At 43.9% G+C, this 23918-nt stretch overlaps 1 long non-coding RNA gene and 1 other non-coding gene across 6 annotated transcripts in view; one reads left to right on the top strand and one right to left on the bottom strand.

Annotated features, from left to right (window-relative positions):
* The window catches only part of LOC131519130 (uncharacterized), a 48984-nt gene that overhangs the window by 8078 nt on the left and 16988 nt on the right, over positions 1–23918 (top strand). Inside the window, exons 2-4 of one of the 5 annotated variants that reach the window (XR_009265483.1) lie at positions 4780–4875; positions 20152–20245; positions 21912–22417. This is a non-coding gene — a long non-coding RNA (uncharacterized LOC131519130). Of the gene's footprint in view, positions 1–4779; positions 4876–5158; positions 5239–6374; positions 6474–20151; positions 20337–21911; positions 22418–23918 lie in introns of those variants that run through there. The other 4 variants (XR_009265480.1, XR_009265484.1, XR_009265482.1 and 1 more) reach the window with 4 other exon arrangements.
* LOC131484159 (U6 spliceosomal RNA) lies at positions 1220–1326 on the bottom strand. Its single transcript, XR_009248069.1, has one exon. It is a non-coding gene; the product is annotated as a U6 spliceosomal RNA (small nuclear RNA).

Raw genomic sequence — 23918 nt, 5'->3', positions numbered from 1 at the left:
GTCCTTTTCGCGCCCCCACCACCAAAAGCCCCACCAAGAACAACGTGTGTTTTCCTGCTTAAGGCATGTTTTATCCGAACGTAAATCTCCCTCCGGCTTCCCTATAGGCATTTGCTGATCCCTGATGAGGTCAGGCGTTTGCACTATGACATAGGAAGAATATTTATGTGCTTACTTCATATCCTGCAGGACAAAGAAGACGGTATGAGAAATTCTGCTGCCACTAATTGTGTGTAGTTTATCGCTTTATCTTTAGAAGGTTTAATGTCAAAACTTGGAGGAGAGGACAACTTGTCCAATCTGGGCCAGAGCCTGAGTTTTCTACTCTCCCTGGAGTTCAGATGTCTGAGAAGAATCCGTGTGGATGTGGGTTTGCATGTTAGCACCTGAAAGCGGGCACAGCCCCCACCTTGGAATGAATGTACTCTTCCACAGGATTCATTTCCAGAGGGTGGTGGAAGGAACAACAGAGACAGCAATGTGCCCACACACACAGCCATCTGCTATTCCAACCACATGTCTCTGCCCCCCGTTTCCTGCAAATGATTCATCTATTCTTTTTCTCCTTCTTCAAAGATAACTGTGTAGGCATTTAAGGAGGGGAAAGCCATTAAGAAAAGTAGAAGCTGGAGTTCTTGGGATGAGGTAGAGCCGATTAAACAGTCTGGAATTTCACAAAGCGAGCAGTGCGGGCGTGGACTCCGGGTCTCCTGTCTCCTGCGGCTGCATCATTTCATAACAGGTCAACACCAGCCGTCACGAACAGGTGAACAAAAATGGCTGCATGTGAAGTACACGTGCAAGAGCTGCCAAGGAGCAGGAGAGGATGGCAAAACGCAGGAGAAAGATTTTGGAGGGTTTTTTGTTTTTTGTTTTTTTTTTTAAGTAGGCGGGGCTTGAACTCAAAACCCTGAGACCAAGATCTGAGCTGAGGTCAGGAGTTGGAGGCTCACCCATCGGAACCCCCCAGGCGCCCCAGATTTTGGCTTTTCTAACTGGAGGCGCCGCTCCTCTCACCCACTGTCACACGTGGCTTCAGTCTCTAACTTTGTCTACTTTTACACCAGTGAATTCGATCTTTGTGACTTTTTTGGAAAGGTTTTTATTTAAATCCCAGTTAGTTAACATACAGTGTAATATTAGTTTCAGGTGTACAGTATAACGATTCAATGCTGCCAGACAACATCCAGTGCTCATGGCAACAAGTGCCCTCCTTTAAAAAAATACGGAAACCATCACACAGTTTTAAGTCATCCTTGCCCAGGGGCCGCACTAATCTTCTCCGTGTCGCTCCAATTTTAGTCTATGTGCTGCCCAAGCGAAGACTGTGACTTTTTAAATAGGTACACCAAAAAGCTGCCTCTGCGTCATGCTTTAAAGGAGACCCTAACCGGAACGCCTGGGTGGCTCAGCCGGTTAAGCGTCTGACTCTTGATTTCAGCTCAGGCCACGATCTCACGGCTCATGGGATAGAGCCCCATGTTCGGCTCTGCACAGACAGTGAGGAGCCTGCTTGGGATTCTTTCTCTCTCCCTCTCTCACTTTCTCTTTCTCTCTCAAAATAAATAAACTTAAAAAAAAAAGTGGGGGGGAGACTCTAACCAGTAGCCAGAGAAGGTGAGTATGGCCACGTCCTTGACACCAAAGGGTATTGGTGGCAACATGCTGTGTGGGAAGGGGATGAGCACGTCCGCAAGGAGGTGATCCATAGATATTGGTTGAATTGCGTCAAACTGGAGGTTCAAATCCTGGTTCCGCTTCTACCTTCTAGGACATTAGGCAGGTTGCCAAACCTCTGGGAATTTCACATATACGTTGAGGGATGAAGATACCTACTTGATAGGGTAGGGTGAAGACAGAAGAGGGTAAGGTATGTAAAGGGCTTTGTGTGGCCCTCACAGAAAGGAGACATGTAAATGTCAGATGAATAGGAAAGTGCCTTATTTCACTTCCATCTCTGCCACGTCCTACACCTTAAAGCTAGAAGGTAAAGAACTCAGAGGAGAAGTAGGGATCTCTGTCCAACACCAGAGAGGCTTTACCCGTCAGGAAAGGACTTCACGTGGGACTTGCCAGTACAACCGCATGGGACATAATCTCCTTGTTGATGTAAGGCATGGGGGAAGTGGGGGGAGGCAGGCAGAGCCTGATGACACCTTCGTCCCAACCCCCAGGAGCCACCACATCCCCTGTGGCAACGGAGGGGCCCAAGGAATGAGGAATGCTACTGCTGAGTAGAACATACAGATCCCAGATCAGATTGAGTTCTTAAAGATGTTAGCGTAATGCCTCCATTTTCTTATCTGCATAATGGGTGTTATAATAGCACTTACATCTTGGGTTGTTGTAAAGATGAAGATAACCTATGTGAAGGATCGAGCGTAGAAGCCCAGGACAGTGAGCAAGCAGCACACGGATGTCAGCTACTGTGATTATTTTCTATTTTTTGTCAATATACGGCATTGTCAACAATTACTTCACCCATTACCTTATTTATCAATTGATCGATCTGCATTTAATAAACCGTTGTTCACTCAGTCACTCCACTTATTTACCCTCAAATATTTATTGAGATCTTACATCGTGCCGGTACAATGCTGGCCTCGGGAGATGCCAAGACTCATTTGGCAAGAAATTCGCAGGCTAGTTGGGAGAGAGACTGGTAAAGAAAAACAGGACCAAAGTGTGTTAAGTGCCATAATAGAGAGTTGTATAAAGTGGTCCTGGAACCTGGAGGAGCCAGGAAGGGCTTCACAGAGACGATGTTCTTTGAACTGGATCCTGAAAGACGAGCAGCCTGGGGAGTTTGGGCTTACAAATTTCGGGTAAGCAAAAGAGCTTGCAAAAAAGGGTACAAACTTCCAGTCATGGGGAGATAAGGTACAGTGAGATGGCCACAATTCATAATGCTGTATTGTATGTTAGGGGCACCTGGGTGGCTCAGCCGGTGAAGTGTCCGACTTCGGCTCAGGTTATGATCTCACGGTTCCTGAGTTCAAGCCCCACCTCGGGCTCTCTGCTCTCAGCACAGAGCCTGCTTCAGATCCTCTGTCCCCCTCGCTCCCTGCCCCTCCCCCATCGCTTGCGCCCATGCTCTCTCTCTTAAAAATAAATAAACATTAAAATGAATAAATATTTAAAAGCTGCTGAGAGAGCAGATCTTCAAAGTTCAAAACAAAACAAAACAAAAAAGAGACGGGAATGAGGTTGTGACAACAGAAAGGGCTGGGAGCCACGAGGACTTGGGTGTGGGTGGTGTCCCGCCATCTGCCTGGCACCTTGCCCTGAATTCAGGCTCGACCTCTGGCTGGGGCCACAGAGCCCCACCTGCAGCTCAGCCCGAGCCCAGGTGCCGGCCCGAGTCTGCTCTAGGGCGGAGGAAATACAAGTAGTTCACCGGGCTCGTTATCTGGTCAGCTGAGCTATGGATTCTGTTCTGAGCTCCCGCTTCCCTTCCAGCTCTGAGATGTCCACTTTATTCCTCGTTGCAGGCTCTCCCTCGTACTCTAGTTCCAGCAACTGCATTCGACTTTTTCTTTCCTCCACATTTCACCTCTGAGAGTCTCTAAAACTGGAATCCTGCCTTTTCTTTTCAGCCCTCCCCAGAGCTTGGGTCTCCTCTCAAGCCCTGGCCTTGGCCCTGGGGCTCACTCCAGGCTGTCCGGTCCATCGATGGTCACTGCTTGCCAGATTCCTCGTCTTCACCCTCCACGGTGAACCCAGGATGGCCTGCAAATGGCTGAGCCATCTCTTTACTGGCTAAACAAAAACTCCCATCTACAGCCTGTTTCAACTGCCTGGCGGCACTGCCCTCAGGACCTTCACACCAGCAAAACTGGTTTGGTTCACCACTGATTGAATTCCTAATGCTACGACTACAGCTGCCGATGCAAAATGCATTCCCTTGGTATTAAAAGTACCACCAAACATGCACTTTTTAGGATATAGGTATGCCATAAGCTTTGCAAATTCCCCACAAGAATTTGGACTTACACCGGGTGCCCGATAAAAACTATTAGAACATTCGCTACCAAAGAGTCTTGGTTCTGTGGGCCCAGGCCTGCCTGTACTGATTAGCATTTTGTGGCATGTATCATTTTCCTTGACATCGCTCAGGAGATTAAGACACCAGTCATATGCTGCCAGCCACAACTTTTAGAAAACAAACTTGGGAATAAAGTCACAAGAGGAAATGAGGACCATTTGGAAATTTGAGAACCCACACGTTCTCTGCTTTTTGGTGGTTTTTTGTTTCGTTTGGGTTTTTTTGTTTTTGGTTTTTTTTGTTTTGTTTTGTTTTGTTTCCAGGAAGAATTTCAAAGTTTCAACCTGTTCTAACACTAGCCCATCTGGCTGCTTTATTAGTGACAACAGCAGCATCTTCTAATGCTCTCGTCTGAGGCCGTACTTTCCAAAAAATTACAGAAAGAACTTTTGGATTTGATGTACCATATTTTGTCTATTTTTTTTTCTTTGAAAAAATAAATCCCAACTGGAGAGCATTTTAGAGAGATGCTCTAAATTTCTATGTGCATAGAAATATTCAGTGAGTCATGCCTAGTGTTGTAGGTCTATTCCGGTGCGTGGGGTTTCCAGAACAATTACATAAGTGTTAGCATAGCCAGGAACTTTTGACATTTGTGGCAGCTTAATGGAGTTCTTTTCATTATTGAAAATATCCTAATTGTTGTTTCCTTAAATTTAAAATGCATAAAACTGGTGAAGCAGTATAAATTGATTTTGAGGCATTTCTATCAAATGTGCTTTGTTGGCAAAGAGACTGGAGAACATTTATTTGAAACGAAATACAGGTGATGAAGCTGTAACAAATACGATAACCTAATCATCCAACAGAAATCGCCTTAGAGCATAAAGGTACACGAGACACTTTTCTTTTTCCTTCTACCACCCATCAAGATTTCCTTTACAATCTGAGTGTCTGTAGCATGTTGTTTACTTAGGCGGCATTAAATATGGGAGTAATTCAATAATATGGTTTTGAAAATGCTGAGATTCCAAAAGTTACTAGAACATACCTGTAACTTGCTTTTATTTCTCAGAAGACTGCCTAGGAAACAGCGGGATATTTCAAGTACCACTCATATGTTTGTGAAAATGTTAGTTATCTCTTTTGTTTGTTTCTTTTGTTTTGTTTTAGGATCTGAGGTATCTTCCAATAAGAGAAACCAGAGAAAGTCCAACTAGAACTGTTATCAATTTATCTTTTCCATCTCAAAAGTGAGCTCCCCCTTCACCAATCCAGGGTTTGGGGGCTTTCTAGGGAGGATGAAGTCTTTAGTTCTTGTAGATGTTTGCTTAGTGTCTTGCACAACTCCCCTATTGGCTTATTTTCCTGCAGCTAAGAGGTTGTAGTTATGCGTGTCACCGTATTCGCTGGTTCAAAAGACTGGTACAAAGGACAGGCAGGCAGAGAGGGCATGGACTCCCAAAGGTTGTTGTCTGCTTGTCCTTTTGAAGGGAAAGGACAGTCCATCAAGTCCAACTCTGCACCCCCAAGTGCTGTTGGCTTCTTTCCACATGACCGCAAGTACTTGAACACTTTTCCTCTGTGGCAAAGCCTGTAAGCACAGAGCAGCCTGGGAATCCCTATAGGCGAGGCTGTGTGAACCGCGTGGGCTGTGGTTGTGTAGGTGAGAATGTAAATGGGATCACAAATGTAGTAAGTGTGCTTGTGACATACAGTCATCGTTAGAGTTTGCTTGTTGACATTGGAGTACTACGTGCTGTCCAGGACTGCTTCTAAGAATCTACTGAACACGTACCTCTGGGGCTTAGGAGATAAGATGCAAAGAGGAATTTGGTGTCCTTGCCAAGGTTTCTAGATAATGGGAATGACTTTTTAGGAGGAAATGATGTTCATCCCAGGGCTGGGAGGGTGGGGTGGGAAGAACTATTTAACAGTGTTGTCAGTGCCCTGTCCCAGAAGGAAGGATCTTCCATCATTCGTGGGGAATTTTTTTCCAGCCTTCTATCCTCTTTTCAAGATTTTGATTCTAAAGCGTGAGCATTGTTCCAGGTTGGTCAGGTGGCTGTTTGTTGGTGAGTAGAGGTTTCAGGGCACCTAGATTTAACAGTCTCCCTACACTTTCCAGTAGGGGAGAGGTAATCCTTCAAAAGGAAATAAAAACAGAATAGAACATGAATGTCCAAAAATCAGCATGTGCCCATGATATGTTGATTATAGAGAGGAGCACCAGTGCAATGGAAATATACATATATGTGTGTACACACACATATATATATACACACATATATACACACACACACACACACACACACACACACACACATATATATATGTATCATCCTGCTGTAGTCTGATAGCTTATTGACTTATCTCTCTTCCCCAATAGACACTGAAGTCATTGAAGGAAGGAACATGTCTTATTCATCTTCGTATGTCCAGACTCTCAAGACACATACAATAAATATTCGTTGTATGAAAGGATGAACCAATGTCTGTTTAAATGAAAGCTTTGTTTTATCTAGTCTATAAGCTTCTGAGATTACTTTATGGTCCCCAGGCTTTAGCGATCCTTCTTCCTGAGCTAACCTGCTCAAAGCTGAACTCAGTAGTACTTAGCCTCTCACCCTCTGGGTGCTCCCAAAGAGAGAGGTAGAGAACCAAGAGACTATATGTCAAATACGAGCTTCCTTCTGCTTCTGTTCGTTCTTCTTCTGTCACCATTTGGTCTTTAGGAACTCCTAACATGCATTTGTTCCTGGGATGCTTAGTAATCCTTGACGAGCTGATATCTAACTATTTCACTTGACGTAATGAATGGAAAGAATGTGTTTTGAAATCAAACAGATGTAGGTTCCAATATGAACCCACCAGTTACTAGTTTTGAGACCCTGGATTTTTTTTTAATTGCTCTGGATCTTGGATTACACATGTGTCCCCCGAAGATACTACAAGTGTAAATGAAATAATATATGCAAAAACACTTGTCAAAATGCTTGTCGTGTGACAGGTGTTCAGTGAACATCAGCTCCATTCTGTTTTGGTGGCTTATAGTGAAAGAGGCATGAGAGAAATGTGCAGTACTAGAGTAGGTAATTTGAACAGAAAGGAAAAAGAGGGAAAAGCAGAATGAACACAATGATTTGCTCTAGCACGAATCAAACTCAATTATTAACTTTTCACTGAACTCTGAAACATACTAAAGTTTAAAAAATGTTAAAGAGGGGTGCCTGAGTGGCTCAGTCGGTTAAGTGTCTGACGCTTGGTTTCGGCTCCGGTCATGGTCTGACAGTTTGCGAGTTCAAGCCCCACATCTTGGGGTTCTCTCTTCCCTTCTTTCTCTGCCCCTACCCCTCTTGTGCACGCTGTCTTGTCTCTCTCAAAATAAATCGACTTAAAAAAATAATAAATTAAAAATTTTAAAGAGTGGGCTTAAGGGAGAAACAAGCCCGTATATATTTGTAAAGCAAAAACAGGATTAGATATTCCCCAAACCAGAACCTGCACAGGCATAACACTGGAAGGGATTTCCTCTCTAGTGTGTGGCATTGTTTTGGTCCATTCCAGGATGCATTGGGATGAAGTCCTGGATGTCATAACTAGCTAGCTACCATCAGCAGAGAGGTCACTTATATGGAACCCCCAAGGCAGAATAGATCAAGGATTGGAGAGACAGCAAGCATTCAAAGGAGCTATTGCCTGGTGGGTGGGGTCCGGAAGGGGCTCTGCTCAATAACTTTTTCCCACTCCTCTGGCCCACTCCTTTTTCTGGTTTATCTCATCAATAAAAGAACATGTTAAACTATATATGGTATAACTAATTATATAATGTAATAAAAAATCATAGAGAGGTCAGTTCTAGAAAAAGGAATTAAAGAAACATCTTTGGCTGTGACTGTACTTTTGTTTTCTCTTCTCATTTAAGAAATCACAAATAAAAATTCAAAGTACTGCAGTAGAAATATAACTTGAGTTTCTCTGAAATTCATTTTTGTTAAAAAAAAAAATGGGTTGACCTGAGGAGAAATAAAATCAACTCAACAGCTCACAAGGAGGGTGTGATACCCACTTCTTTCTCCAATATCCCTCATCTTGCCCATTTTTCTTTTTCTTCAAAATTCTAAGCTGCTCATACATCGCAGATTGTTCCCGAGGAGGGGTGTATGCTCGCCCAGTGTGGGAATGCCTAGGGTGGGAATGCTAATTCATGGTCTGGAGGAGAGAGAAGATATGAAGTAGAATTGGAAGACAGTGAGCTAGAAATAGTATAACCCACCTCCACACCTCTCTCCATAAAATTGTACCAGTTCTTTCCTGCCAAAGGAGAGCCACGGTGCCATGGTAAGCCTGATACAGAGAGGCTTGATTTTTTTCTTTGGAGAATCACTTTTCCCTGATAGGAGAAATAGTTATCAATCATGGTACCTTCCCTTAACTCGGCCAAAGGGAGGATAGAGACATGATTGAAACTAGGTCTATCAGAGGCTCTTGACCTGGAATTTCGATGTCAAGAAAAGTGACCCAAAAACTCAGAATGGTCCCAAATCATTTACTCTGATAGCAATGGCCAAAGAAAACTCCATTATTCCTAACACCTGAATTCTTAGAGCTTCTCTCACACTTTAACAAAGCAGACTCTCAGCTTCTGCTGTGCTGTGAGCGACTCTATATCCTAACACATTCATTTGTTTGTTTAAGATCTCCAGACTTCACTTCTGTTATTTCCATCACAGAATTCAGACTAAAATAACTTCTCAGATGCTACAGGCTCCAATATACAATACTAAAGGTCAAAATTTGGAAGGTGGAGGGGAGTCACTTGGGGTCAAACATTTACCAAGGTACCAAGTTTAATTTTTCTCAGGCCATTCAAATCCCAGATGTTGGCTTAATGACAATTCTCACAAGCCTGGGAAGGCAAAGGATCCCCGGAGAACATTTTCCCAGGATTAACCTGGTCGAAATCACCAGTTTCCCTAATTCTGCCAAAGTAATTCCAATAAGCCTCACAGATTCTAGAGAAAAGGTCACTGGGGCTGGTCTAGATGGTTAAGTTTGAATCAGTCTTCTAAGAGGCAGAACCGAAGTTGCCTGGTGATTATATAACAGATTATGATGGAAAAGCAGCTACTGCAGTTAGGTCAGTAGGCATTTAAAAAAATCACTGCGTGGGAATCTTTTCAAACCACAATCCTCCATGAGGAGCCTACATTTCCCAGAAGATCCTCATTCCCTCATTCGGGCAGCAATTTTAGTCAGCTGGAACCACTGTTTCTGCACGACAGCAGCTGAAAAAGAGTCAGACCGTATTTTACTTTCCTATAAGCAACATCTCCTGGCAATGGCATTTTGTATCCCTAAGATGTCACATTCTTTTGAAGTTATTTTCAGTTTTGGTTTGAAAAGTGTCCTAAATTAGCAATAACCAGCCTTCTTCTCATGGAGTTTTGGAGTTTAGGGAGGTAGGGGGAAGGGGTACTTAAGAGAGACAGCTCTCGAGACATTTGCCAGAGTCCTCAATCTGTTGAAATTTCTTCTTTTCAAATTTTGTTTTTTTTTTTTGGGGGGGGGGTAGGTTGCACCTGGGTGGCTCAGTTGGTTAAGCGTCTGACTCTTGGTTTTGGCAAGGGTTATGACCTCATAGTTCATAAGTTCGAGCCCTGCATTGGGCTCCACGCTGAAGGCACAGAAATTGCTTGGGATTCTCTCTCTCTCTCTCTCTCTCTCTCCCTCTTTCTCTGCCACTCCCCTGCTTGTGCTCCTTCTCTCTGTCAAATAAATAAATAAACTTAAAAAAAAGAAATTTATAAAATTTGTTTGTTTTTGCTGCAGGTGCCACTCCAGTGTCCAAATGGGGAAGAGTCTCCATTATTCTTTCTTTCAACATTTGTTGAGTACTTATTAAGTACCAAGCACTATAATCCGTACCTGGTACTGGTAAACCAGATAGGCAAGGTGCTTACCTTTGAGGAACTTCTAATCCAATGTAGGGAGCCAGAAACAAACACAAGTTCAGATCTGCTTGGTGCATGGGCAGCCCCTGGGTCCAACCAGTGGGTTAAGGAGGAGTCCAAGTCCTGACTTTCCAGGTAGAAATTGTTGTATGTGTGAAGTAGCAGTTAGGTAGACAAACCCTTCAGACCAGAAAAGATCAAAATGGGAAACTATTGATTTCAAATAAGTTCAAAGAAAGAAAGGCTTTTAGGGAAGGTCTTGCTTCCAATGACATATTTCAGTTATTTCTTTGTTTTGCTCATTTGGAATCTTTTAACAAGTACCTTGCATTTGTAGAGTGCGCTATGATTTTGCAGAGCCCTTTCATTTGGTCCCGAGAGAAGGGCTGCACAGATATTATCATGATTTCACAGATGAGAAGACACAGGCTCATCCGACCTTCCCAGTGTTCTCAGGTAGCTTTCCTGACTGCAGCCAGGCTTTCCCCTTTTCTGCTGAACACCACGGCCCTCACTTCTCTTCCACCTGTCTCGTCGTCATCTTTTTCATCTGGCACAAAGTCTCTGCGACTTTGGGTTTGACTGGGATTAGCCAGGATATTTTGATTGGGACACAGAACATTCCTTCTGACATGCACACACTCCTAGAAAATGCATACCCCCTGGATTTGGTACCATCGTTAATCAAAAATTATTATTTTTAAACCTCTCTCTTCCTGGCTCAGAGACGACTGAGAAAAAGAACTAAATTTCCAGTGGGACATTTGCTTTCCCAGCAGGGATGGTCATACAAAGCAATCCAGAGAGGACACTACAAGCTTAATTATTGTTTTGCATCAAACACCAGAAGCAGGAACACTGATGCCATGTTAATAGCAGCAACCTCTGAATTTATGACAGTAAGAGTCTGGGCCTTCCACGATCCATTTGCCTGATTCATCCATCCCAATAAAAATTGATTAATTAAAGGAGAATAGGATAGAAACCACGCACAGATAAACCTTTATTATAATAATACGGCCTCGACTCATGAAAGGTAACGTTTAACGCCTATTGTAAGCCAGGGCCTACGCTAAGTGTTTCATGTAATTATCTCATTTAATCTTTATCCCAACCTGTTCAGGTAGAAACTATTATTATAACAACTGTACGGATGAGGAAATGAGGCTCTAAAGTTCACCGTGTGCTCAAGAAGACAAAGCCACTTAGGGGTGGAGCCAGTGTTTGACACAAAGGCTATCTGACTGCAGAACCCTCTTTTCTAACCTCTGTTCTGCCTAGGGGCACAGATCATTGGAGTTGGCCCTTCATCCAACTCCCGATTTTCGGCACAAGGGAACAGAGGCCCTGGTAAGATGAACGGCCTGCTTAAGGTCACACAATGTCTTCGCGAACAGAAAAGACTCTGCTTCTATGTTGCCCCTCCCAACTGCAGAAAAGCTAGAATGTCTTTGGTATTTGCCTATAAATTTACAGTGGAATATCTTTTAAGAGTTTGAGTTGAGTCCATGCCATGTAAAGTGGAATCCTGACAAACTTATACGCAAGAATCGAGTTATGCGGCTATTTATTCAATTATAAGAAATATTTCTAAACAATCATAAACTTAGCCATTTTCCAGCAGAAGTCTCCCCTTCCATTTGGAGGTGTTCTGAGAAGAGCGAGCCTTCTCGGATGATTATCTGTTTCATAAGAGTATATTTTTCTCAAGCTTTCAGGGGAGTCATCTTTGAAAAACTCATAAGCAGAAAGTTAATTTGTAATAAGCTGCTGGTGATAATACAGATTTTATTACTTTTGTTGTTTTGGTTGTCTCTTTTCTTCTTTTTTTTAAGAGCCCATAGCCACACTGGATGTTAACAATCCATTAGCCCTAGAGGGAACATTTTTAGTTCCCAGAAAACTCATTTTACCTCCCAAAGCTGAACCTGCAAATACAAAAGCTCTTTGTCTTATAAAAAGGATTAGTATTAGTTGTTTCCACAAGATTAGTCCCATTGATCTGAAGCAACTGTGCTTCTAAAAAATGTAGGACGTTATCAATTTTAACCATTTGTCCAGGAAGCTACGCTTAGACTAATGTTATTTGTCCAGCTGGGTATACTGACGAGGAGGGAGAAGATCAAAGCGGTTGGCGATCGTGTAACACCTAAGATCTGTCCCGATCATCAATCAAGCCTGGAGCACATGGACCTGATTACAAACGCCTTCATACACATCCTTTTGGGATGCTGAGAAGTGGAAGGCAGGGCTATCCGTAATGGCCACAATCCACTTCAGGGATTCCTAGGATCTCTTTTTAGGTCATTCTGTAGTCCTGCTTAGTTTTCCGCATGGTGAGCACACAGAAAGCCCAAGATGAAAACCCTAACATGCAATTTGCAGCAATGGCCCCTTGGGATTTTTTTTTTAAGCACATAAAAAGGGGTGTGGGAGGAGACCTGTGGAACTGTGTGTGCCACCCCTCCATGGGCCTGCCTCCCCTCTCTCCAGGGAGGAAGGCTGAGCTGCTCTATCCCCATTCCTGCCCCCACCTCCTCACTTGCCCTAATGGCAGGAAGGCAGTGGAGAGCAAGGGAAGAGGCACTGAGCAGGGGAAACAGTCCTCATGTGTGCAGGGAAAGCAAGAGGCTGGGGATGCGAGGGCCGGAGCAGGAAGAGGGGAAACACAAGATGGCTCCACAAGAAAGGAAACATAGAAAGAACAGAAAAATAAATCAATGAAAATAAACGTAATGTCAATACAAAACCCACAGGGGGCATTTACCTGAGAAGCAAGAAAGCTAAGGAGGCAACTGAAAGCAGAACAGTGTAAAAGTGACAGGCAGTGCAGGGAGCCCGGCACCTTCCCCAGCAGGACGGCTGGACGGGCAAATCCATTCCCACCAGGCACCTCCGAGCTGGCGAGCGATTGCGCTCTGAACGACACGGGCCTCGCTGGGATGCTTGGCAAGGGGCTTGGGAGAAGGTGAGAGGGAAGGGATTGCAGAGAACCTGCCGGCAGGCCCCTGCCCTTTCTGAGTTTGAAAGCTTCTCAGAGAACGTTAAAGGCTGACGGCTAAATTTAATCAGGGTTAAATCACTGAAGTGATGAAGACGTTCTTATGCAACACAAATGGAGAGTGAATCCGCCAGCGCTTTCCCTACAAGGTAATGTCACGGGCTCATCAGAGCAGCCCCACAGCTTGGAAATGTTTCCGAGTAAGGGGAGGCAGGGAACGTGAAAGCCTGCCTCACTGCCAATGTCTTCTGGGGACTGGAGTGCTGTAGGTGAAGCAGGCTGGGGCCACAGCAGGTGTTCTGCGTGGACAGAGCTCACCTGCTCTCTCCGTTCAGCAAAATGCTTCGTGCGAGACATCCTAACAGCGTTCTATATTTAAGACAGCCGTTTTTCCTGGGGAACTCCACACGTTTTCCGGAAAAAGAGCTGGCGTAAACCTTCCCACCGGGACTTGGACCGAATGACACAATAGTTTGTTTCAGGGGAGTTCAGCAATCTGACTCTGTGCCATTTCAGTCATTGTAGAAAGTGTACAGGTTCCGTTGTGGTTGAGACTGGCTTACCATGTGATTTGTGTTCTTTAAAAATCAATACTAAGTTGGGGCGCCTGGGTGGCTCGGTCAGTTAAGCCTCTGACTCTTGATCTCCACTCAGGTCATGATCTCACTGTTGGTGATTTCCAGCACTGGCGGCTTTACCTCTGTAGTCATCCTTCCCCAAACCCATAACCCTTGTCAAACCCTGAGAAAAACAGATAAACTCTATGAAAAACATCCTATAAATTACCTAACCGATAATCCTCAAACTGTCAAGGTCATCAAAAACAAAGAAAGCCTGAGAAACTGTTAGAGTCTGGAGGAGACAAAAGAGACATGACAACTAGGGGCACCTGGGTGGCTGAGTGGTTAAGCATCGGCCTCAGCTCAGGTCATGATCTTGCGGCTCAGGAGTTCAAGCCCCGCTTTGGGCTCTGTGCTGACAGCCTCGAGCCTGCTTCAGATTCTGTGTCTTCCTCTCTTTCTCTGCCCCTCCCCTGCTTGCACTCCGTCTCTCTTTCTCTCTCAAAAATAAATAAAAACATTTTTAAAAAATTAAAAAGAGAGAGAGACATGGCAACTAAAGTAGTGTGGTGTCCTGGATAGGATCCCAGGACAGGAAAGGACCCTAGGTAAAAACTAAGGGAGTAAGTATGAGTTTTAGTAAATAATGATGATTCTGTAGTTGTGACAAATGTGCCATGCCTGTGTAAGGTATTAACAATAGGGGAAACCAGGTAGCGGACATATGGGAACTCACTGTCCTATCTTCACAACTTTTCGGTAATTCTAAAAGTCTTCTAAAATTAAATGTTTATTTAAAAAAAAAACAAACAAATGTTAAAAGTTAAAAGTCCAAGCTCATGGTTCTGTAAACCCAGTCATTTGAATCCATTTCAGGTTTCCGCTTGTGGTTGGCTTAAACTCCTATTCCTAGTGTCCCATTATTACTGATAGAGTTGACCAAGAGGAAAGTTGAAACATAAAGGCAGGACTGAACACAAGGCGAGGGGCCTCTGGAACTCATCTGCTTCTCCACTCAAGCATGTGGCCTGTGAGGCTCGTCCAACTACCTCCTACCAGGATGCTGGGTTATAAAGGAGCTTCAGGTGACACCTTTTTAAGGGTCTATGTCTTCCAATAGGATACTTTGGAATCCTAAGGAATGATTTTATAATGGTAGAATTTCCAAAACAAGAAGCACTTGGTTGGGGATAAAGATTGGCTCCACTGGTCCTCAAGCCCTTTGTACTCACCAGGCCAGCCACTACTCAAATGACACAAGGTCAGCCAGTTGGGATTAGGGCAGTGGCCATAAATCCTGATTCCTAAGGTCACGAGTTCCTGGAGTCCATCAGGGGTAATACGACTTCTCTCTTGCTACGTGCCATACAGTCAGAGTGGGAGCCTTGCAGAGACAACCTGTACCTTGCTTTTTGATCTTTAATAACCTGAGATGTTGCTGCTAGCTATCTAACCAATTTCTGCAACTGCCACCATAAGAACGTGACAGACTTTGGACTCATAAAATCCTGAGTTCAAGTCCCTACATCCAAGTTGGCCACTCCCTAGCTTTGTGGTTCAGGTCAAGCTACTTAGCCTCACTGATCTTCAGGTTTTTCATCAGGAACAAGGCTGATCATTATCCTGCTTTGAAGGATTGCCGTGCGGCTTAACCACATGGAGTGTGTGAGAGCCCCTTGCCCAAAGTCTGAAATATAGCAGGCGCTGACCAAACATTCTTTTCCCTCTTCTTTCCCTTCCTCTCTCACACAGCCAGGACAATGGGGACAGGCACAGCCTGGACAGCTCAGCCCCTTCCACAAATGGCTCTCTCTGTTCTCACAAGATTAGTATCTCTAATAGGATCAGGAATTCTGCTAATTCATTGATCATTAATCCTGAGGTGTACAACTAATCTCTTCTGATTTGTGCAGATCCAAGCAAATGCTTTCTTAGGGTGTACATTTAATTTTTTTAAGTTTATTTATTTCGAGACAGAGAGAATCCTAAGTGAGCACCATGCTGTCAGCACAGAGCCCAACGCAGGGCTCAATCCCATGAACCACGAGATCATGACATGACCTGAGCTGAAATCAAGAGTTGGATGCTTAACCGACCTACGCCCCACGGTGTACACTTATCTATTGTTATTTTGTTGCTATCCAGTGGGAAGGTCGAATTTTATCCCACCAGACATTGTCCAAGCAGATCCCTTGTTCGACAATGAAAGTTCACTGAATCCAGGAGCTATGCAAAGTAGACACACAAAAAAGTTGTTTAAACCAAGATAGGACACTTCGCTGCAAACGATCCCACTGTATCTCTCGTAGAATTGTGGGAACAAATCAGTAAGAAGCCAGGTGCCTAAGAAGGCTACGAGTAGTGGGGAAAAAGAAGCCAGTCTATATATTTAAAATAAATTAATAAAATAAAGTAAAAGAAAAGAAAATGCGAGTGGCCAGTCAGGGTGAAGGAGAAAAGAACCCTCAATCTGAAGGTGCAAAGGCTAGAGAAAGTTCTGATCTAAAACCCTGATAGGGGCTCAGAAGGGAAAGTTCTCCCGACACACAGTCCATTTATATTTCTGAACGGCGGCCACCTTCCCCGTCAGTGTGTTTCTGTCATGCTAAGTGTAGAAGTGTCCCGTTCTTCCAGGCCTGGTCTTCTCGGCAGTGTGGCCTACGCGTCGTGCAGTTTACATCTAACTGATATAAGAAATCTTCTGTGTCTTTGTAACTGAGCCAGCGTTAAACAATCAGACTTGCAGTATTTTTATTTTTCACGGTCTGCGGTACAACATAACAGAGACAGCTATCAAGGAAGCCATCATTTAGACCAAACATGATCTTGAGAGATTCCACAGAGATGTTTTTAAACTTGACCCAAATGGGTCTTCTGAACCCTTGGGGGAGGCAGATCATGGATTTTAATGCTTTTACTGCCAAGTGTCCTTGCTGTGTTATTTTAGAAAACTTTTTAATCAAACAGGTGTACGTGTTGATGGTGAAAAATTTGATAGCTAAATAAATATCACCCGTTATTTCATTAACTGATGATAACGCTATCATTGTTACTTTCTTTTTCTTTGAAAACTATGCTTACAAAAAATAAAACCGTGTTTGTATTTTTAATGTAAAAGTTTAATAAAAAAATGTGAAAAGGAAGAAAAAAGCATCCATAATTATGCAACCTTAACTACTATCAGAATTTTGGTAATTTTTTGTCAGGTACTGTTTCCCTCTCTATGCATACTTTTCCTTCTTTAACATGGCAATATATATACCACCTGTATACAAACTATATGTACAATCTGGTACTGTGACATTTTTACCTGACATTGCCACAAGTTTTCAAGATTACAAGGTTTGTCTTCATCTTTATTTCTTTTTTTTTTTTTAATTTTTTTTCAATGTTTTTTATTTATTTTTGGGACAGAGAGACACAGAGTATGAACGGGGGAGGGGCAGAGAGAGAGGGAGACACAGAATTGGAAACAGGCTCCAGGCTCCGAGCTGTCAGCACAGAGCCCGACGCGGGGCTCGAACTCACAGACGCGAGATCGTGACCTGGCTGAAGTCGGCCACTTAACCGACTGCGCCACCCAGGCGCCCCGTCTTCATCTTTATTTCTAAAGTCACCCTAATATCACAGACTAGTTGTACTGTTGCTTGTATTTAACTATTTCCCTATAGTTTTTATATACATATATATATATACATATGTATATATGTATATATACATATGTATATACACACACATATATATATACATATATATATATGTATGTATAAAATTGTTCTAGATTCTGTTGTTAAAAACACCACTCTGTCAAACTAGTACAACCATATTATATTTTTTCTCTCTTTTTTTTTTTTTTCAACGTTTTTTTTTTTAATTTTTTTTTAATTTTTATTTTTGGGACAGAGAGAGACAGAGCATGAACGGGGAGGGGCAGAGAGAGAGGGAGACACAGAGTCGGAAACAGGCTCCAGGCTCTGAGCCACCAGCCCAGAGCCCGACGCGGGGCTCGAACTCACGGACCGCGAGATCGTGACCTGGCTGAAGTCGGACGCTTAACCGACTGCGCCACCCAGGCGCCCCTCTCTCTTTTTTTTAAGTTTATTTTATTTTGAGAGAGAGAGAGTGCATGAGCAGCAGAGGGGCAGAGAGAGGGGGAGAGAGAGAATCCCAAACAGGTTCCTCACTGTAAACACAGAGCCTGACACAGGGCTCAGTCCCACAAACCATGAGATCATGACCTGAGCCGAAATCAAGAAGTCAGACGCTTAACCAATTGAGCCACCCAGGTGCCCCAGTAACAATATAATAAAAAGAATTTTTTTAAGATCCTGGAAACGGTATGATTTTGTTACCTCAGTTGTTTCTTTTTCTTTTTTAATTAAAAACAATTTTTTTAAGTTTATTTTGGGAGAGACAGAGTGTGAGTGGGAGAGAAGCAGAGGGAGAGGGAAAATCTCAAGCTTGGGCTTGAACTCAAGAAACTGTGAGATCATGACCTGAGCGGAAACCAAGAGTCAGATGCTCAACCCACTGAGCCATCCAGGCGCCCCACCTCAGTTGTTTCTATTTACATAACAGACATGTATTGAGGGCAGGGTGCTGGGATACCAGAATGAATGAGCTATAGGCCCTGTACTCAGGAGACCGTAGTGGAGACAGGATATAGTGGAGACAGATGCTTATACGACATATTGTAGTTCACCTTGAGAAGTACAATAACAGAAGTTAGTGCCAAGTTCTATGAGCTAATGCCTAAAAAATCATTTGCACGATCCCCAGCTCACAGTAAATGCTCAATAACAAAGTGACAACAATGACGATGATTGTGGCCATCGAATTTCTGACAGGATCATTTACATGCTGGTCTCCATGATTCGTATTTATAGAAAAATAAATGAAAGCAAGACAGTAACAGAAAGTGCTCCTTGAATTATAAAACTTAATGATAACCCATATATGTCCAGCCTATGCCGGCAAACAGCAGAGATTATCACATTCCTTCTAATTGCTAAAACATAATTCCCCGTGGAGCAGAAGCTCCTTCCATAGAAATGTTCTAGTGCCGTGATGTCATCCTAGCTTGAATGCTGTCACACGGAATGGCTTTGCTCTTCTGAATATGACATGGGTCAGACAGAGCTATTTTCAGAGAAGAGGTCTTTTATTTCTTTTGGTTTCTTTAAAATATATATAATATATATGTTAGATATATATTACATATAATATATTTAAAAAATCAAACTTTGGCAAATCAAGGCAGATATGAGAACTCTAAAATTTTCCATGGATGGGATTTTTTTTTCTGCATTTAATTCCGGATTCCCATCATTGCCTTTAGCAGCCAGGTCTGCTGACCTGAACAATGGTTAATGTTTAAAAAGGTACAGCATGTTCTGGTTCACAGCCCTGCTCATTTCCTCTTCCTGATGGTGCTGTTGTGATTGCAGGACTCAAGTAAGGCTTTCATTACATGCGAATACATGAGAAATGATGCTCAACTCACAGCAAGTGGGAGATTAACGTTGCCTGAAGATAATGTATAGCCTTAAGGAAACACTTGAATGGGTTTGGACCTCTACGGGGATAGGTTTACTGTAGTACATGGAAATTGTCCACAGCCACCACTGAAATATGCAGCAGGATTCCCGGCAGGAAATGGAGGAAATGCTGCATTAAACCGAAAGCACAGTGGGATTTAAATAAGCCAAATATAGACTGTCTGGTGAGAATTTGATCAGGGCACTGCTGGCATTGGCTCACCCTCTCATCTACAGTAGCAAAAAGAATTACACGGCCTGCCCATCAAATCCAGAAAACAAAGTGCTTTTGAGTCCTCCAACTACCTCCTCTTTCGTTTATTGATCCTATTCTCGCTAATGCCCTCTGCGATGTTCCATGAGAGCAGCACAGGGCAGCTGCTGACATTTCCCATAAATGATGTGCTCAGTCTTCTTCCTACAGACCCAATCAGTTCCACACCCTTAAACTTTTACTCAACACTCAACTCTGCTGAGAAGCATTCCCTGATTACCTTGTCGTTCTTCCTTGTCACTGCCAAGCCTCAAGTTGTCTGTCCGTTGATTTGCTCCCTAATCATGGCTGGGCATTTAATATGCTCAGCATTAGGCTCAGTCCTGCGGCCACATGATGAGTAAGGCCCCAGTCACTGCCCTCACGGAGGTCACAGTCCACACACACAAAAATAGCCTAATAAAATGTGATAAGGGCAATGGTTGAGACAGGCACACGGAAACGCAAAGACATTCATTCTCTGGGGTGTCAGAAGGTTTCCTGAAAAAGCTGATGTTAGAGTTGGGTCTCCCAGGATAGGTAGAAGTTGCGCAGGTAAAGGAAGGTGGGGAGAAGCAAGAGGAAGGCAGGCCAGAGACAGGCAGGGCAGGCCCTGTGTGCCGCGTCGCGCGTGGGTATATTAGTCATCTCCTTGCTGATGAGACATCCTCTGAATTTGGGTTCTTTGCGTACAATTGAATTATAAGCTCTTCTGGGGACCATAGTTCCTACTTAGTTTGCCTTCTTCCCCACAGGTCTGCTCTTGGCCCTACTATTTTCTAAAACACTAAAGAGTGTGCTCCACTATCCTGGGCAATACTGCCCACTCGCTGGTCACCTCCTGCGCATTCTGTCCCCCAGCGCCGGCAAGACCGTGTGGCCGTGGAAAGATGCGTCAGGCTCTCAGCTGCAACCTAAGACCCAGGAAGACATGCACATCTGTGACTCAAAGCAAGTATGTGCTGCTTACATGGAGGGACCATCCAAACCACTTAGCCTGAAATTCCGCAGCCCTCATTAGATGCCTACATCTTTTCGCTCTTTCATATTCTTAGCCTTTGTGATAATTTACATTCTATATTCAAAACCTCTGCCCCAATAATTCTATTATAAGTTCATTGGGCAATTAAAAACATGTATTGAGCAAGTATGGAAAAGAAGTTTGAATCATCCTGCAGAAGCCAAGCGATCATTGTTTAAAAGTGGGATCTTAAAAGCCCCCTTTTATTGATAGGATTGCTGGCTACCTCAAGAATTGCAAGTGTTGGGTGGTCGCTGTTGTCTCTTGATCCACTTGATTTTATCTAAAGCTAGAAATAGGGGGCACACAGGCCGGTGTTTTACAAACCTTTGAGAGCTTTATGGAGTCCCTCTGCTTCACAGCAGGCAGACTGGATGCCTGAGACTGACAAGGGGGCGTGGGCTGTGTGCATTGCTCTGGCTGCGTGTTTGGCCTCTCGGTAAAAAGACCGCCACATTCCAAGATGGCAAAATTGCCTCTGTTGTGGATGGTTAAATCCTAACCCCTTTTCCCACTGCCTGGGGTCAGGGGTGGAGGAGAGACAGAGGCAGAACAACAACAACAACAGGGCAAACTCGGTAGGAAAAAAAAAAATGGAGAGAGAAAGCACAAAACAAGTTTTACAGGCTTTGCTGCTCCAACACTGTCATTTCAAGGTCATGGCTTTGGAATGACAGAGGCGGCAGCTTTCCATCCCAGCACTCCTGGATGCAAACAGCCAGGATCTAGTTTGCCTCTGGAGACAAAAAAGAAAAATCCTGGAACTTGGAGGCAGGTGGGGAATTTTGGCCACTGACACCAGAGTTTCTGGGATGACCGAATGCTGCTTGGAAACCTTTGTTTCTCATGGCCCACTAGCAAGGCCCAAGTCATATAGTGTGAAAATTAAACGAATGGCCGGTTTAAAATTCCCCAGCCAGCCTTTCCAAACCCGGGTGATCTTCTAACAAGCAGACACTTCACTCAGGAGGCGGTTAAATAAAGCCACGTGCCAACCAAGGCCTGCATCGATGAGCGGGAGAAAGGCACATAGTATTTCCTTACCCAGTTAAACTGCACGTGCCCAGGGAAAGTCATCCATTTCAAGCACATTAGAACGTGTTTGTGAGGGGCGCCTGGGTGGCTCCATTGGTTAAGCATCCGACTCTTGATTTTGGCTCGGGTCACAATCTCATGTGCGTGAGACTGAGACCCTCACATCGAGCTCTGAGCTGTCAGCATGGAGCCTGTTTGGGATTCTTTCTCTCCCTCTCTCTGCCCCTCCCCTGCTCTCTCTCTCAAAATAAATAAAACTTAAAAAAAAAAAAAAAAAAAAAGAACCTGTATGTGAACCCTCTGGCAAAGCAAATAATGCTTCCTGATTGGCTTTTGCTCCAAGCCTCAGTGTCCTTATTAGTATATCAGAGACGTTAACACCTAACTCAATAACACAGTTAGGAGACTGCACAAGATAAGATTTTCAAGCCCTCCCCTCCGTAGGCACCTAAGGGTGATTTGCTTCTACCTTTTCTCCTACTATTCTGACTCTTACTGCTCTAACCCTCTTGGCAGCTGATTGTATAACAACCTCAGGGCACTTTGTTCATCTTTTCTCACCCAGAAGGTTCTCAGAACTCACTGGGGACAGGAACCACGTCAGATGTACTTCCCACCGAGGACAGCACCAAGTAGAGAGACCGTAGGTGCGGGGCAGATACGCTTCTATACCCACAACAAATCTCTTCCCTCTTGTGTGACTTTTCAATAACATGCAAAGGTTGGCGAAGATGAGGAGAATAAAGGCAAGAGGAATGTAGATGAAGTTAAATTTCCTTACACCTTGCAGCCCACTGATGAATACCTGAGACGTGCAGGGTGATATTCCTCAAGGGACTCAAGCTGCCCTCATGTTAATGGTTCGCTAGAGACCCAAAGCAACCTTAGCCTGACAGTAGCCAGACCTCCAGGATCCTGGAAGTCTTCTTTAACATATGGAAATCCCTTTAGAGACTTCCATTATCTCTACCCACCCTCCCCCCACCTCCACGCTTAAAAATATATAAGCAGTCGCAGCCCACAGTCCCAGTGCAGCTCTTTCTGCCCACGGGCTCTGCCCCTGTGCTGTAATAAAAGCACCTTTCTGCACCCTAAAATGTCTCAAGAATTCTTTCTTGACTGTTGTGCTCCACAACCCCGCATCACTTGATTTCCAATACTCCCACCACCTTTCCCCACATTTAAAGACAGCAGGGCAACAGGAACGTAACTAGAAGGAGAAAAGCATTTCTTAACATGTGCTGATTTATTTAGAGGGTAACGCCTTTATCTCCCGACCAGGATAGCATTACCAGAAAAATTACCCTCTAAATGGCCTTTTACATTCAGTCCCAGCAAAATGTAAGTTCAAAGCAATTATCTGGCCAAAAGGGCATGTTACAGATAACTCCCCAGCTTTGCTCTCTAATCTTTTGCAAAATACCAGTACCCTTGCAGCTGCCTTATTGACACCAGTCAACCCCCAGGCAAGGAATGTCTGAGGACACTTGGACTTCTACAGATAGATGACCCCTCTAGACATACAGAAGGACATTCGAGATTGCCACATCTTTCATTTCACAGATGAGTAAGCGGAAGCCAGAGAAGTTATGTTTTGCCCAAGATCACAGGCTAGTTGGAGGTTGAGCCAGATAAAAAACACAAAAACAAAAACAAAAACAAAAACCATGGCCAGGGGTTTCTGGCCCAACTGATTGGTTCAATAAATGTTGATTAAATGTCTACAATGTGCTTAATATGTTGAAGAAAGAGACATGCATGACACGATCCTTGTACTCAGGGGTCATATAGTCTAAGAGGGGTAAGAGACAAGAGAAACAGCCAATTATACAACAATGGAGTCATGGATGTAAGGGGTCCTAGGAGGGCCAGGTGAGAAGAGTGAGGCACTCGGCTGGGGCTCAAAATTCAAGGGACCCCAAAGCCTCAGTAACCAAGATAAAGACTCTTATCATGCTAAAATTTGCTTCTGACTCCAATGTGGAACAACAAACACCATTGCTGCTCCTCTGTTTACCATGTTAATATTTTGCTCATTGTGGATTTTTGGCATCAGTGACGGTTGTTTAAAATATTACGTTCAGATATTCTTTATTTTGATGACTGAGTTTTTCTGGTTCCCCCCTCTGGAATTCTGCACCTTTAGACAAGAGCCTCATTCTAGTTTCCAGGGGAGTCTAACGGAGGCTGAGCGGGGAAGGGAGGAAAAGAAGGGTCCTTTAGGGGAGTTCCAGCAGAGGTATGAGGTTTCCAGATTCTGCTTCCTTGAGAACTACATGTTCAAAGACAGCCCCATCAGGGGAGAGGTAGGACGTTTTCGGCCAGAGCAGCTCAGTTTGGACCTGTTCTGTTTGCTAACATTTTGTGTAAGGGCTGGTCAAATTCCTAATTTGATAGAAAGGGATTCTTAGGTCTAAAAGCTGAAAAGTTCAGGGGCCCCTGGGTGGCTCAGTAGGTTAAGCGTCCCACTTCAGCTCAGGTCATTATCTTGCAGTCCCTGATCTTGTTGATCCCCGCTGACAGCTCAGAGCCCGGAGCCTGCTTCGGATTCTTTGTCTCCATCTCTCTCTGC

This window comes from Neofelis nebulosa, chromosome 8 (genome assembly GCF_028018385.1).
Source record: "Neofelis nebulosa isolate mNeoNeb1 chromosome 8, mNeoNeb1.pri, whole genome shotgun sequence".
In the NCBI taxonomy this organism is placed as follows: domain Eukaryota; kingdom Metazoa; phylum Chordata; class Mammalia; order Carnivora; family Felidae; genus Neofelis; species Neofelis nebulosa.
The sequence above is the reverse complement of the archived record's forward strand: the minus strand, read 5'-3'. Positions and strand labels throughout refer to the sequence as shown.